At 38.2% G+C, this 16,971-nt stretch overlaps 1 protein-coding gene across 2 annotated transcripts in view; it reads right to left on the bottom strand.

The window, feature by feature from the left end:
• Nucleotides 1-16,971, bottom strand: part of BCAS3 (BCAS3 microtubule associated cell migration factor) — a gene marked incomplete at its 3' end in the record, with an annotated part of 574,649 nt that overhangs the window by 493,274 nt on the left and 64,404 nt on the right. The gene's annotated exons all lie outside the window — the stretch shown is intronic.

The following is a 16,971-nucleotide window of genomic DNA, read 5'->3' as shown; positions in this document are numbered from 1 at the left end:
GGGTTACAACAGTCCTACCGAATCTGTTCTCTAGGTCAGTCACCTGACGCTTACTAAAGATAAGCGTCATGGATATTCAGAAAAGGTAACCAAGCAAAAAATTTAAACTACAAAATAATGCCCTCACTTAAGAACAACATAAAGCCAAAAGCCCCCACTGTACTACCAAAACCTTGTAAATAAGAAAGACGAATCTTCAGTAAGCAAACAAACCATAACAAATCCTTCAAATATCTTTGAGGCACACTCTACATCAAATTTTTTCAAAGTTGGAAAACTATGTAACAAAACCTTAACTCTGCCTTAAATAATTTCTTCGTGGATGGTTTGAATAAATACAATTTTTTAAAGTGTTGGCATAAAAATTCTATAATCTCATGAACACCGTAGCTATTAACCTGATTTTTCTTGCAATATAAATAGCATGTACTCTCCAAGATGCCTAACGGAGTCATCACCCTCCCATAATGTAATCCTCCAAATTGTAGAGGATTAACTTTTTATACATAAAATTGTGTTTATTTGCATGTACAATAGAGAGAATGACGTTACACACACCTGTTCTACAGCATTTAACAGAATGTAGCATGATGATTGAAATGAAAAGCCGTTAGCTAAATCCATCAAATATAAAAACTATTGCAATCCTGTTGCAAAGTCCTTTTGTTAAACTCCTTTTATTCTAAATCCTTTTAATTCTGTCCTGTAACACTAAAACATTTATAAAAAGCTTAAAATCCTAATAAATCGCACAATTAAAATAATGAAAATGTGCTTGCCCACCAAGTCACCAACTCCTCTCCCCCTCAACAAAATTCAAGATAGTTTGCATGTCAGAAAATGTTGAATAACACCCCCCCATCATACACACTATTGTAAACTCATTAACTAAAGAGTTTAAGTTCATGCATCAGCCTTAAGGATTTCAAGGTATCAAACAGAAACCACGTCTGTATGGATCCAGAATCACATCCAGAGGCAAGTAAACATCCAACGGATAATAAGATATTCCAGCTCTACTCTTTTGACGTTGAGGATGACTGAAAAACAGAGATTTTACACAAAAGTGTATTAAGGAGGCACTAATTTTAACTGAGAGTGCCTTTGCAGAAAGATTCCATTGAACAATTTAATTCATTTTATCAGTTAAACTGTTTCCAAGTCTTCCATTCCATTTGTTAGTTTATTGAAGTAATTCTTTTAGAAAATATTTAATTCAATGAGGTTGTCCAAACCCATTTTCATCACAGATTCTCTCAATGTGAGCTTCAAGTTGTAGTCATATTTGCAGATCTAAGTTTTAGCTAGAAAGTATGATTCCATTGTCAGTTTGTAGTCAATACATTTTATTGTGTGTAATTTTAGATTCTGTGTGGATATTTTCCCACTAAAAAGTTCTATTTTATTACACAATGTTCTATTTTGTGCTACAAAACAATCACCATTATGAACTGAAAACTCTTCATGTTTATTTCTCACCTAAACAGAGAAAAATGTGAGGAATTTTTTTAGGACAAAGAAGACAGAGATAAAGTGGAAGATGAGGTGAAGAGAGAGAAATGGGAAAACAGACACATAGGCTGCAGGTACCATCAACCAACCACAAGAAAAACAGGACAGAAATCTTATTGCCTTGAACAGTTTTATCAAAACATGATCACCAGGTGGCGCACTGGTTAAGAATCCGCCTGCCGATACAAGGAACACGGGTTCGAGCCCTGCTCCAGGAAAATCCCACACACCACCGAGCAACTAAGCCCATGCGCCACAACTACTGAGTCTGCACTCTAGAGGCCGTGAGCCACCACTACTGAGCCCGCGTGCCACAACTACTGAAGCCCGCATGCCTAGAGCCCATGCTCTGCAACAAGAGAAGCCACTGCAAGGAGAAGCCCAAGCACCGCAACGAAGAGTAGCCCCAGCTCGCTGCAACCAGAGAAAAGGCTGCATGCAGCAACAAAGACCCAACGCAGCCAAAACAAACAAACAAACAAACAAACCATGAACACCAAGTAAATCTTTGCATCTGCCTCAAGTATCCAAAACATGCGTATACATTTTAGATTCCATGGTGACTTCAGAAAGTTTAAAATGTTAAACACAACATTTTTAAGTTATTGCTGGCTTTATTATCTTCCTCCATAAGTTAAAATGTTCAGCATGTGAGGTATCCCTTAATATTTAGTGGCATCGCATTATTTCTCTTCAAGGATCAGGCCCCTTGTGCTCTTTCACAGATTGGACTCACCAGACCTTAACAAACACAAAGTACCAATCATACATCTGACAAAGGAGTAAAATGAGATTTTGAAAGGCTAAATAATTCTCCCAAGTTATTGTGGTACTAAACCACGTGCGAACCAGAAAGACAGCCCAGAATTTGTTCCTCTGTTACCCTGGCTCACTGAAAAATCTACTGTCAGAAAGTTATGCCCAAGAAGAACTCTGTTGGAAAATAAATAAATGTACTGATAAAGCTAATGTATCTAATCCCTCAGTGCTTTAATTCTCTCATCTGTAAAGTGGAGTTAGGTACCAATACCTCACACAGGATTGTTGTGAGGTTTAAAAAAGATAAGATATGGAATGGACTAAACAAGGTGCTGCAACATGTAAGAACTCAATAAACTTTATGCAGTTATTATTGTTGCTGGCAACCGTCGTATTGTGAATCCATTCATTTACTTTCCTCGTATCCTTTCTTGCTCTTCTACCATGGTATCAATATCTCTCTGACCTAGCCCTCTACCCTGCTCACCCACATTGGAATATGCCAAGCACACTCCTGCCTCAGGAACTCCTGCCTCCATTTTCTGCTATCTCCTTGGAATTATCAAGTTATACCCTAGTTATCTCCATAGTTCTCTTACATACTTCTTTTAGGTCATTGCTAAAATATTTTCTAATCAGAAAGATCATGCTTCCGCTCCTTTGTTTTTCTTTAAAGCACTTAACAGAGCCTCATATTGTACACATTCGATTGATTATCTGTCTCAGCTCACCCAAATGGTGACTCAAACTCCATGACACATAAAGACTTGTATGACAAAGTTCACAACAGCTTTATGCATAATAGCTCAAAAATATATATTCAACCCAACAGGAAAATGAATAATTAAATATATTCCTAAAGTGGAACACTACTCAGCAATAAAAGGAAAGATATACTGATACACGTAACATCGTCAAGAACAGGGAAGACTACTCCTCTGAAGTGAAAGAAGGTGCAACAGTATATGCTTCCGAGGGGGTAAGGATGACTGGGAAAGGGCATGTGAGAACGTTCTGGGGTAACAGAAATAATCTTTAAAGAGGTATGGGTTACATAAGTGTATGTATTTGTCAAAACCCAAAACTGTAACAGGTAAATCTCTGCATTTCTCCACTGTAAATTACACCTGCATTAAAAAATTGAAGCAAATAAGAAAGTTGTTCAGTGGCAAAGGAAATAAACTGTGTGCATGACATTAATAGTGGTTGATTAGAGTGATAAGAATAGAGGTGGGCTAAAATGTGACCAAAATATTAGTAATTAGTCTAGGGCAAAGGTATACAGGAGTTTATTGTCCTTCTCATTTCACCATTCTGGGGTTTTATGTTTTTGGCAAAAACAAGTTGGAATATGCATTCTAATATGCATTAGAATAAAAAGGATAATGGGATAAACATGAAGATGTAAAATATGATAGCAAAAACACAAAATGTGGGGGAGAGGAGTTAAAATGCAGATCTTTTAGAATGTGTTAGAACTTAAAACGATTACCAGTTTAAAACAGGAGATACAATTAAAGATCAACATATATGAACCCAATAGTAATAACAAATCAAAAACGTACAATAAATACACAAAAAAGTAGAGAGAGGGCTTCCCTAGTGGCACAGTGGTTGAGAGTCCACCTGCCGATGCAGGGGACACGGGTTCGTGCCCCGGTCCAGGAGGATCCCGCATGCCGCAGAGCAGCTGGGCCCATGAGCCATGGCCGCTGAGCCTGCGCATCCGGAGCCTGTGCTCCGCAACGGGAGGGGCCACAGTGGTAAGAGGCCCGCGTACCGCAAAAAAAAAAAAAAAAAAAGTAGAGAGAAAGGAACACAAGCATACCACTAAAAAAAAAAAAAAAAAAAAAAATCATCAAACCATAGGGAAGAAACAAAAAGAAGAGGAAAAGTACAGAGAAGAACTATAGAAACAACCAGAATACAGGGAACAAAATGGCAATAAGTACATACAAATCAAAAATCACTGGGGCTTCCCTGGTGGCACCATGGTTAAGAATCGGCCTGCCAATGCAGGGGATACGGGTTTGAGCCCTGGTCCAAGAAGATCAACATGCTGTGGAGCAACTAAGCCTGTGTGCTCCAACTACTGAGTCTGTGCTCTAGAGCCTGTAAGCCACAACTACTGAGCCCACGAGCCACAACTGCTAAGCCCACGTGCCACAACTACTGAGCCCACGTGCCACAACTACTGAAGCCCGAGCACCTAGAGCCCATGCTCTGCAACAAGAGAAGCCACCACAATGAGAAGCCCACGCACTGCAATGAAGAGTAGCCCCCACTCGCTGCAGCTAGAGAAAGCCTGTGAGCAGCAACGAAGACCCAATGCAGCCAAAAATAAAATAAATAAAATTTTTTAAACATCACTTTAAATGTCAATGGAATAAATGCTTCAATCAAAAGACACAGGGAGGATGACCAGATTAAAAAAAACCAAGACCCATCTATATTCTGCTTAAAAGAGCTAAAGACACACACACAAACTGAAAGCAAAGAGACGTAAAAAAATTTCTTGCAAGTGGGTGGGGGTAGCAATACTCATATCAGACAAAATAGACTTAATAACAAAGTCTATAGCAAACGACAAAGAAGGGCATTATTTAATGATAAAGTGATCGATACAAGAAGAGGATATAATACTCATTAACATATATGTACCTAATACAGGAGCACCTAAATATATAAAGCAAATATTAACAGACATAAAGGGAGAAACTGGCAATAATACATTAATAGTAGGGGACTTTAACGCCTCACTTACACTAATGGACGAAGCATCCATACAGAAAATCAAGACGGAAACAATGGTCTTAAATGATGCATTAGACCGGTTAATCTTAATAGATATCTACAGGACATTCCAACCCAAAAGATCAGAATACACATTCTTATCAAGTACACATGGTATGTTCTCCAGAATAGATCATATGTTAGGCCAAAAACAACTCTCAAAAAATTTCAGAGAATAGGAGTTGTATCAAGCATTTTTTCTAACCACATTGGTATAAAACTAGAAAGCAATTACAGGAAGAAAAATGGGAAAAATGAAACAATATGCTACTAAAAAACCAATGGGTCAATGAAGAAATCGAAGAGGAGATCAGAAAATACCTCAAGACAAATGAACATGGAAACATAGCTTTCTAATATCTATGGGACGCAGCATTTGACAAAATTCAACATTCGTTCATGATAAAAACTTTAATCAAAGTGGGTATAGAGGGAACATATCTGAACATAATAAAGTCCATTTATGACAAACCCACAGCTAACATCATGCTCAATGGTGAAAAGCTGAAAGTTTTCCCTCTAACATCAGGAACAAGACAATGATGCCCATTCTTGCTGCTTCGGTTTAATATAGTATTGGAAGTCCTAGCCACAGCAAACAGACAAAGAAAAAAAATTAAAGGCATCCAAATTTGGAAGGGAAGGAGTAAAACTGCCACTATTTGAAATGACATGATACCATATACAGAAAACCCTAAAGTCTCTACTATTAGAACTAATAAATGACTTAGGTAAAGTTGCAGGATACAAGATTAATACATTTTAAAAATCTATTGGGACTTCCCTGGTGGTCCAGTGGGTAAGACTCTTCGCTCCCAATGCAGGGGGCCCAGGTTCCATCCCTGGTTGGGGAACTAAATCCTGAATGCATGCCACAACTAAGAGTCCGCATGCCGCAACTAAGAGGTCCGCATGTGGCAACTAAGAAGTCCGCATGCCGCAACAAAGATCCAGCATGTTGCAACTAAGACCCAGCACAGTCAAAATAAATAAATAAATAAATATTTTTAGATCTATTGCTTTTCATACACTAATAATAAACTATCAAAAAGAGAAAGCAAGAAGACAATCCCGTTTAAAATCGCATCAAGGGCTTCCCTGGTGATGCAGTGGTTAAGAACCCTCCTGCCAATGCAGGGGACACGGGTTCGAGCCCTGGTCTGGGAAGATCCCACATGCCGCTGAGCAACTAAGCTCATGCACCACAACTACTGAGCCTGCACTCTAGAGCCCGCGAGCCACACCTACTGAGCCTGTGCACCACAACTACTGAGCCTGTGCACCACAACTACTGAAGCCTGCATGCCTAGAGCCCCTGCTCCGCAACAAGAGAAACCACTGCAACGAGAAGCCTGCACACCACAATGAAGAGTAGCCCCTGCTCGCCAAAACTAGAGAAAGCCCGCGCGCAGCAACAATAAATAAAATATAAATTAAAAATAAAAGCAACTGCTGGAGGGGCAGGGCACAGCAGAATCTCCCCTTGGAGAGAAAGACACTGGTGGATGCCATTACCGCACTCGCCTGGTACCCTGCTAGCATAGCTGGGCTAGATCAGAGGCAGCACCCTCCCTCCAATCTTGCTAACACAATCAGGGGAAAGTGGTGGCAAAGACTGCCTTGATGAAGCAGGAAAGCTCAGGGGGTTGCAGCACTTCCTCAATACTGGTTGGAGTGGATAAGCAGGAACAGACATTCTATTGCTGACATTCTACTGCTCCCTAGCTAAATTCCGGGGCTACATTCAGCCACTCCCTGGCTGAGGCTGACAAGCATGAGCAGTGTGGCATTCTCCCACTCCGAGACCAAAGCTGGTAGGGGTACAAAGGCAAGGCACTGTCTTGATGCATTGCTGAAACCATGGGCATGTGTGGTCAAGACACTTTCCCGCTGTGTTTGGAAAGCCGGGGGGACAGCCTCACCGCTTACACTCTCCAGCTGACCTGCTAAAGCCAGCAGGCATGTGCAATCCACACAAGGGCCACGCCTTGATTGCCCTCTCTGTTGGACAAGGAGGCTGACATTACTGAGCTCTAGGGGACTGTAACAATTGAAAAGACAGTTCTTGGCAGGCCACCATCCCCAGGGCACTGCACAGAAAACCAGAAGAAATTCAACCCCAGTCTTCCTGTGAAAGGGGCCTATTTACTTAGCCTGGAGCTTCAGCCTGAGGGACAGGTCTCAGGTTTCCCACACACCCAGGAGCTAAGGAGGTGCTCCCAGGGAGACACCCATCCCTGTTTTTCTTTGACCTTGTTATAGCTCTAAAAGACCTTCCAGAAAGGAGCTTGTACAACTGTCTAGAGCCCCAATTTTTGTAACTGTCACCCAGGGAACACCTACAGATCTCCTGGACTGGAGGCCAGTAGGAATTACAAATGTGACCCACAGGACTGTATATATTTCTATACAGATCCTGCCTGGGGGTCTGGCTTCCAATCAGCCTGAAACTAGGTGCTAAATGAGATTCCTCCTATTAACACACTGATAGGTCTTGGCACACCCTCAGCAAGCCTACAAGAATAAATCAAGAATAAATCAAGCAGTTTAGGGACTTCCCTGGTGGTCCAGTGGTTAAGAATCCACCTTCCAATGCAGGGGATGCAGGTTCAATCTCTGGTCAAGGAACTAAGATCTCACATGCCGCCGGACAACTAAGCCCACGCGCTGCAACTACTGAGCCCATGCGCCACAACTACACAGCCCATGCACCACAACTAGAGAGAAGCCCGCACACCACAAAGAGCCCACACACCACAATGAAAGATCCCGTGTGCTTCAACTAAGACCCGACGCAGCCAAAAATAAATAAATATTTTTTTAAAAAAAAAAAGGAAGCATTAAGACATTAAAAAAACTAGTAATGTATTAACCAAAAGGTATACTACAAAAATTATATTTAGATGTTTTTTCAATATCTGCCTAGAAAAAACTACTTTGGACACAAGGCAGTTTTACAATAAATAAGTGTTAACATGTACATAACCTATAGTTTATCTGCCCACACAACCGTATGCTACTTACAGCACACACCCAACAGGCATGCATAAACCACTCAATTCTATCCAAAAGAATCCTACTGCCTGGTAAAATGCTAGGGTTAGTGTTTTTACATGATAGGTAATTATATCCTCTTATAAAGAGATGTAAAACCTTTATGCCACCCAGGGATCAACTATATCAACTAGTAAACTTTGGGGATTTGTCCAGTTCCTCAAAAGATTTATAGACCGCAGGGAAATAAATCTTGCTGAAGAACACAAAGTTCTTGCTCAGTAAGCACCAACTTCCCCACATAACAATATCCGAAAAATGAGAACCAAACACACAGAGTATGAAAATTAATAATGTATATATGGATCTCTATTAATTTGTGGCAAAATATCCCTGAGGAAATAATCCTTTCATTTGAAAATAAAGTGATTAATTGGAATTCATTTAAATTGAGGTGATGAAGAGATAAGCCATGGACAGAAAAAAATTTTTTTCAAATCATATATCCAACAAATGACTCAAAGCCAGAATATGTAAAAAACTCTCCAAATTCAACAGTAATTGGCAAAAGACATGAATAGACATATCACCAAAGAGGATATAGGGATTTCAAATAAGAACATGAAAGATGTTCAACATCATTAACTATTAGGAATTGTGAAAGCAGTGGTACTACAGAAAACCATGAAATAAAAAAATATAACCTTCAAAAACTGAAAGGCAATAACTAATGAAAACTGCAACAAGAGGAAAAGAAAAGAACATTCCAAAAGAGGTTGAGGATATATGGAATTTTGCAGATGACAGGGACTTCCAGAGGGCCCAGTCAAAAGGCTTCAGGAGTTGGGGTGAGTAGTGGAGGGAGTAGGGGAATCCACAGAAAGATTTCAAAAGTTTGACAACTGAATGCTATTTGGAGGAGAGTGTGAGGATGAGAGATGGTCTTTGGCTTCCTATGGTGACTGAGGTCAACAAGGATAAAAGTCCCCATGGTCTTAGACAGTGATGGCAACACTGTGAGTGTACCATGAGAGGGGGAAAGGCAGATGGTGATGGGGTAGACACCCAGAATTCTAGAGCCACTTACTCCCTCCTGCCAGTGGTGGAGTGGAGGCCATGGGGCGCCCTCTTGACATCTGCTCATTTTAGTCACTTTTGCAGGGAAATTTTCCAAAAAAAAATTATAGTTTACTTCATTTGTCCTCATGATAGCTCTGTGAAGTAGGATATAGAGGGATATTATTACACACCTCCAATCAATTAATCTTTGACAAAGGAGGCAAGAATATACGACGGAGAAAAAACAGTCTCTTCAGCAAGTGGTACTGGGCAAGTTGGACAGCCATGGGTAAATCAATGAAGTTAGAACACTCCCTCACACCATACACCAGATTTGGTATGTACACTATGCAAAACAGTATGGAGGTTCCTCAAAAAACTAAAAATAGAGTTGCCGTATGATCCAGCAATCCCACTCCTGGGCATATATCCAGACAAAATTAAAATTCAGAAAGAAACATGCACCCCCATGCTCATAACAGCACTATTTTACAATAGCCAAGACATGGAAGCAACCTAAGTGTCCATCAACAGATGAATAGACAAAGAAGATGTGGCATATATATATATGTATATGTGTGTGTGTGTATGTACAATGGAATGTTATTTGGCCATAAAAAAGAATAAAATAATGCCATTTGCAGTAACATGGATGGACCTAGAGATTATCATACTAAGTGAAGTCAGACAGAGAAAGACAAATATTATATGATATCACCTATATGTGGAATCTCAAAAAATGATACAAATGAACTTATATACAAAACAGAAACAGACTCACAGACACAGAAAACAAACTTTGGTTACCAAAGAAGAAAGGGTGGGGGGACAATTAGGAGTTTCGGATTAGCAGATACAAACTACTATATATAAAATAGATAAACAACAAGATCCTACTGTATAACACAGGGAACTATATTCAATATCATGTACTAAACTATAATGGAAAAGAATCTGAAAAAAAGAATATGTATATATACAAATATATATAACTGAATCATTTTGCTGTATACCAGAAACTAACACAACATTGTAAATCAACTATGCCTCAATTAAAAAAAAATTTTAGGGGACTTCCCTGGGGGTGAAGTGGTTAAGAATCCGCCTGCCAATGCAGGGGACACAAGTTCGAGCCCTGGTCTGGGAAGATCCCACATGTGGTGGAACAACTAAACCCGCACGCCACAACTACTAAGCCTGTGCTCTAGAGCCCACAGGCCACAACTACTGAGCCTGCGTGCCACAACTACTGAAGCCTGCAGGCCTAGAGCCTGCACTCTGCAACAAGAGAAACCACTGCAATGAGAAGCCCGCGCACCACAACAAAGAGTAGCCCCCGCTTGTCGCAACTAGAGAAAGCCCGCGCCCAGCAACGAAAACCCAATGCAGCCAAAAAATAAATAAATTTAATAAATAAATAAATAATAATAAAAAATTTTTAAGGATATTATTTACATTAGCAAGACTATAAAACTATAGTATAAAACTATAGTAGGTTAGATGATTAACTTGAGATCATACTACAGTAGCCCGTTCAATATATGCATAAAAATACCAAGAGCACATGTTAGCTGCAGTCATGTTCTGGTTAGAGAAAATATATAAGTACAGTACTTTGAAAATGCAGAACTGATTTAATACTGTTAAATTTAAAATATTAGCATCTTTATATAAGAAAATCTCCCAAGACAAAATACATACAAAGAAAAATGTCCCTCTCTTTTATTTCTTCACTCTAAACTTTTAATTCTCATTTCTGATTTCCACTTCTGACCCAGTAAAGACTGCTGAATATGGTTTCTTTTGCTTGCATCTTTCTCCTCTCCACCTAAGGCCCCAAATACAAAGAACTAGACCATTAATAATTCTTGGTTCACTTTAACGTTGAATGCTTGGACCTCTTCTTTATATTTTAATAATATAATAAATACCTATGAACCCATCACCCAAGATGAGAAGTATAACATTACCAATAATTTACTAACATAAATTAATACATTTACTAACATAGACTCATACATCCTAAACCCTGTCAGCCACCCACTGCTGGGTAGCCATTCTCCTAAAATTTGTGCTTCTCACTCCTTTGCAGACACACACACACAGACTTGTAGTTTTTATTTTCATATTATACAATTTGAGAGTTTTGATTAGTTCATGTGTCTGGCTGTTGCTGTAAACTATGAAGCTATATAAATTCACCTGGCCTCAGATTCTTTCCATGTTCCACAGGTGAAATAATGGAAATTCCAAAATACTTCCAAAGTGAACACATATATACATAAAAACTGGAAGACAATAAAAGCAACAAGAGGTAAAATTTCAGTGAAAACTAGGTTAAACAGTAGGTGCCAAGAAGATATTCAAATGATAACAACTGAGGCCCAGTCCTCTTGTTTTTTAAGACTAAAAGCATCACAGGCAAAGAAAAAAGAAAAAAAAAAAAAGGCCATTCTCTATAAGGCAAGAATCATAGTAGTCCCTTGATAATAGTAAGAGGAGAGAGAAAGTTCAAGCCGCCTTTAACTATTCACAAAATCAAAAGAAAAAAAGAATCCCTTGGTGTTTTTATCATTTTCTTTTTCTACTACATCTAGCACCAGAGAGAAGAAAGCACCATTAAAACTACAATGACTCTAAAAATGCTCACACCTTTTAAAGGATCTAAGATTCAGCTTCTCCAAAGACACATTAAAATTTAAACTATCCTGCAAACAAAATCCAAACCCAATTTATTTTTCTTTATCTACAAATAAAAACCCCACAAGCCTAAAATATTTCCTAGCTGACCCTTTAAGAAAATGTTAGCACACTCCTGCCCTAAAGACTATCCCAGACATACAAAACAAAAACTGAGTAATTTGACTATATCCCAGAACCAAGTCCAAAAATATTTAAAGGAATACAAAATAACAACCCTGAGCAACATAAAATTCACAAAGTGTGGCATCCAAAGAAATGTTTCAAAGCATGCAAATAAGCAAGAAATTCTGACCCACAATTAGAAGATCAATCAATTGACAGAACAGATCGACTTTTTTTTTATTGAGATAATCTTGATTTACAACATTATATAAGTTTCAGGGGTACAACATAGCGATTCACAATATAGTGATTCACAATATAATTATAAAATATTGGCTATATTCCCCATGCTGTACAACATATCCTTGTAGCTTAATTTTTTTAAATTGAAGTATAGTTGATTTACAATGTTGTGTTAGTTTCTAGTGTGCAGCAAACTGATTCAGTTATATATACATATATATACACATTCTTTTTCAGATTCTTTTCCATTATAGTTTATTACAAGATATTGAATATAGTTCCCTGTGCTATACAGTAGAACTCTGTTGTTTATTTATTTTATATACAGTAGTTTGTATCTCCTTGCAGCTTATTTTATACCTACTAGTTTGTAACTCTTAATCCCCTAACCCTATCTTGCCCCTCCCCACTGGTAACCACTAGTTTGTTCTCTATATCTGTAAGTCTGCTTCTTTTTTGTTATATTCACTATTGTATTTTTTACATTCCAGATAGAAGTGGTATTGTATAGCATTTGTCTTTCTCTGTCTGACTTATTTCACTAAGCATAATACCCTCTAAGTCCAATCATGTTGCTGCAAATGGCAAAATTTCATTGTGTGTGTGTGTGTGTGTGTGTACATGTATATCCACATCTTCCTTATCCATTCATCTGTTGATGGACACTTAGGTTGCTTCTATATCTTGGCTACTATAAATAGTGCTGCTGTGAACACTGCACTGGGGTACATGAATCTTTTTGAATTAGTGTTTTTGTTTTATTTTGTTTTTCTGGATATATACCTAGGAGTAGAATTGCTGGATCATATGGTAGTTCTATTTTCAGTTTTTTGAGGAACCTCCATAGTGTTCTCCATAGTGGCTGCACCAACTTACATTCCCACCAACAGTGTACAAGCGTTCCCTTTTCTCACCAACATTTGTTATTTGTGGCATTTTTTATGGCAGCCATTCTGAGAGGCATGAGGTTTTGTGGTTTGGATTTGCATTTCTCTGATGATTAATGATGTTGAGCATCTTTTCATGTGCCTGTTGGCCATCTGTACATCTTCTTTGAGAAAAAGTCTATTCAGGTCTTCTGTCCATTTTTTAATGGGGTTGTTTGTTTTTTTGATGTTGAGTTGTATGAGCTGTTTATATATTTTAGATATTAACCCTTTATCAGTCATATCATTGCATTTTCTCCCATTCAGTAGGTTTTCCTTCATTTTGTCAATGGTTTCCTTTGCTGTGCAAAAGCCTTTAAGTTAAATTAGGTCCCATTTGTTTATTTTTGCTTCTATTTCCTTTACTTTAGGAGACAGATACAAAAAAATATTGCTACAATTTATGTCAAGGAGTGTGTATGGTTTTGAGTCTTACATTTAGGTCTTTAATCTATTTTGAGCTTACTTTTGTATATGGTGTGAGAAAATGTTCTAATTTCATTCTGTTACATGTAGTTGTCCAGTTTTCCCAGTGCCACTTATTGAAGACACTATCTTTACTCCACTGTATATACTTGCCTCCTCTGTCACAGATCAATTGACCAAAAATGCATGGGTTTATTTCTGGACTCTTTATTCTGTTCCACTGATCTATGTCTGTTTTTGTGCCAGTACCATACTGTTTGGATTACTGAAGCTTTGTAGTATAGTCTGAAGTCAGCAAGTGTGACACCTCCAGCTCTGTTCTTCTTTCTCAAGATTGTTTTGGCTATTCGAGGTCATTTGTGTTTCTATACATATTTTTAAATTATTTGTCCTAGTTCTGTGAAAAATGTCATTGGTATTGTGACAGGTATTGCACTGAATGTATAGATTGCTTTGGGTAGCATGGTCATTTTACCAATTTTAATTCTTCCAATCCACAAACACAGTATATCTTTCCACAGAACAGGCTGACATTTAAACTCTCTGATAAACATACTCCATTTACTCAAGAAGGTAGAAGAGAATGTGAACATGTTAAAAAGACATGGGAGGGACTTCCCCAGTGGTCCAGTGGCTAAGACTACATGCTCCCAATGCAGGGGGCCTGGGTTTGATCCCTGGTCAGGGAACTAGATCCTGCATGCATGCTGCAACTAAGAGTCTGCATGCCAAAACTAAAGATCCCGCATGCCACAACTAAGGCCTGACACAGCCTAAATAAATAAATATTAAAAAAAAAATACATGGGAGATCTCTCCATACAGAAACACACACATACACAACTTCTAAAAATGAAAAATGCAGTGTCTGAAATGAAAAATACACTGGATAGGTTAATGATATATTAGATACTGCAAAAAAAAAAAAGATCAGGAAATATGCAGAGACAGCAAGAGAAACTACTAGAAACACAAAAGGAAAAAAAAGACGGAAAAAAAAAAGATTAGGAAACATGCAGAGGCAGCAATAGAAACTACTGGAAACACAAAAGGGGAAAAAAAGACAGGAAAATAATGAACACAGCATCAGTGAGTTGTGAGACAGCATCAAGTAAGCTAAAATACATGTAGGGAACAGAAAAAAAATTTTGAATATGCTCTACAAGAGACACTGTGAGGAGAATAAGATAAGCCATGGACTGGGAAAAAATATTATACACATGCACAGTTATCTGAAATATACAAAGAGCTCTTAAAACTCAACAACAAGAAAAGAAACAACCTGGGCTAAAGATCTGACAGATACCTCACCAAAGAAGACGTATAGATGGCAAATAAGCATATGAAAAGATGTGTCCCACTAACCTCCAAAATATATAAACAGCTCATGCAGCTCAATATTAAAAAAACAAATAAATCCAAAAACGGGCAGAAGACCTAAATAGACATTTCTCCAAAGAAGACATACAGATGGCCAAGAAGCACATGAAAAGCTGCTCAACATCACTAATTATTAGAGAAATGCAAATCAAAACTACAATGAGGTATCACCTCACACCAGTTAGAATGGGCTTCATCAGAAAATCTACAAACAACAAATGCTGGAGAGGGTGTGGAGAAAAGGGAACCCTCTTGCACTGTTGGTGGGAATGTAAATTGATACAGCCACTATGGAGAACAGTATGAAGGTTCCTTAAAAAACTAAAAATAGAATTACCATATGATCCAGCAATCCCACTGCTGGGCATACACCCAGAGAAAACCACAATTCAAAAAGACACATGCACCCCAATGTTCACTGCAGCACTATTTACAATAGCCAGGTCATGGAAGCAACCTAAATGCCCATCCACAGATGAATGGATAAAGAAGATGTGGTACATATATACGATGGAATATTACTCAGCCATAAAAAGGAAGGAAACTGGGTCATTTGTAGAGACGTGGATGGATCTAAAGTCATACAGAGTGAAGTAAGTCAGAAAGAGAAAAATAAATATCGTATATTAATGCATATATGTGGAACCTAGAAAAATGGTACAGATGAACCGGTTTGCAGGGCAGAAACTGAGACACAGATGTAGAGAATAAACGTATGGACACCAAGGGGGAAAAGCCGCAGGGGGGTGGGGGTGTGATGAATTGGGCGATTGGGATTGACATGTATACACTGATGTGTATAAAACTGATGACTAATAAGAACCTGCTGTATAAAAAAATAAATTTAAAAATTAAAAAAAAGAGAACAGATGAAAAGCCAAAACTGATTATTTTATTCCTAGTGACATTTTATATGTTAACTGAAAAAAAAAACAAAAGATGTGTCCCATCATATGTTATCATGGAAAACAAATTCAAACAATGAAATACCATAACACAGGTAGTAGAACACTGATTGATATGATCAATGCTCATGAGGATGTGGAGCAACAGGAACTCTCATTTCAGGGAATATATGGGAACTCTCTATATTTTCTGCTCAATATTTCTGTGAGTTTAAAACTATTCTAAAAAAAATCTATTAAAAGATATGTCTATATATCCTATTTTAGAATACCTATATATTCTAAATAAATAACCAATTTTTTCCACAAATCCACATTTTTGAGAAACCACCATTCCACTTTTCACAGTGGCTACACTACCAAAGCACATGGATTCCGATTTTTCCACATCCTCACCAAGATTTCATTTTCTGTGGAGTTCTTTTCTTTTCTTTTCTTTTATTCTAGCCATTCTAATGGATGTGAAATGGTATCTCTTTGTGGTTTGTTTTTTTTTTTTTAGCCGTATGCGGGCCTCTCACTGTTGTGGCCTCTCCCGTTGCGGAGCACAGGCTCCGCACGCACAGGCTCAGCAACCATGGCTCACGGGCCCAGCCACTCCACGGCATGTGGGATCTTCCCGGACCAGGGCACGAACCCGTGTCCCCTGCATCGGCAGGCGGACTCTCAACCACTGCGCCACCAGGGAAGCCCCTCTTTGTGGTTTTGATTTGCATTTCCCTAATGATGATGTTGAGCATCTTTTCATGTGCTTATGGGCCATTTGCATATCTTCTTTGGAGAAATGTCTATTCAAGTTCTTTGCCCATTTTTCAATCACATTTTTTTATTGTTGTTATGTATTTCAGATTTTTATACAATACATGAAATGGTATAATACTACTTGAAGGTAGGCTGTGATGAATTATAAATATATATTTTAAATACTAAATTACCACTAAAAACAAAACAAAATGAGACAGTTAATAGAATACAGGAGATAAAGCAGAATCATTTTATAATTTAAATCCTGTAATACACACGTTACACGTAAATGGTCTAAAACACAATTATAATCAGAGTGCAATGTTGGATAAAAAAGCAAGACACAATTATATGCTGCCTACAAGAAATGCATTTCACATATAAAGAAAATCAAAGGTTAAAAGTAAAAAAAGATCACAAGAGATA

Source organism: Hyperoodon ampullatus, assembly GCF_949752795.1.
Source record: "Hyperoodon ampullatus genome assembly, chromosome: 19".
Classification (NCBI taxonomy): Eukaryota; Metazoa; Chordata; class Mammalia; order Artiodactyla; family Ziphiidae; genus Hyperoodon; species Hyperoodon ampullatus.
Note: the sequence above shows the minus strand (reverse complement) of the source record. Positions and strands in the feature narration are given on the sequence as shown.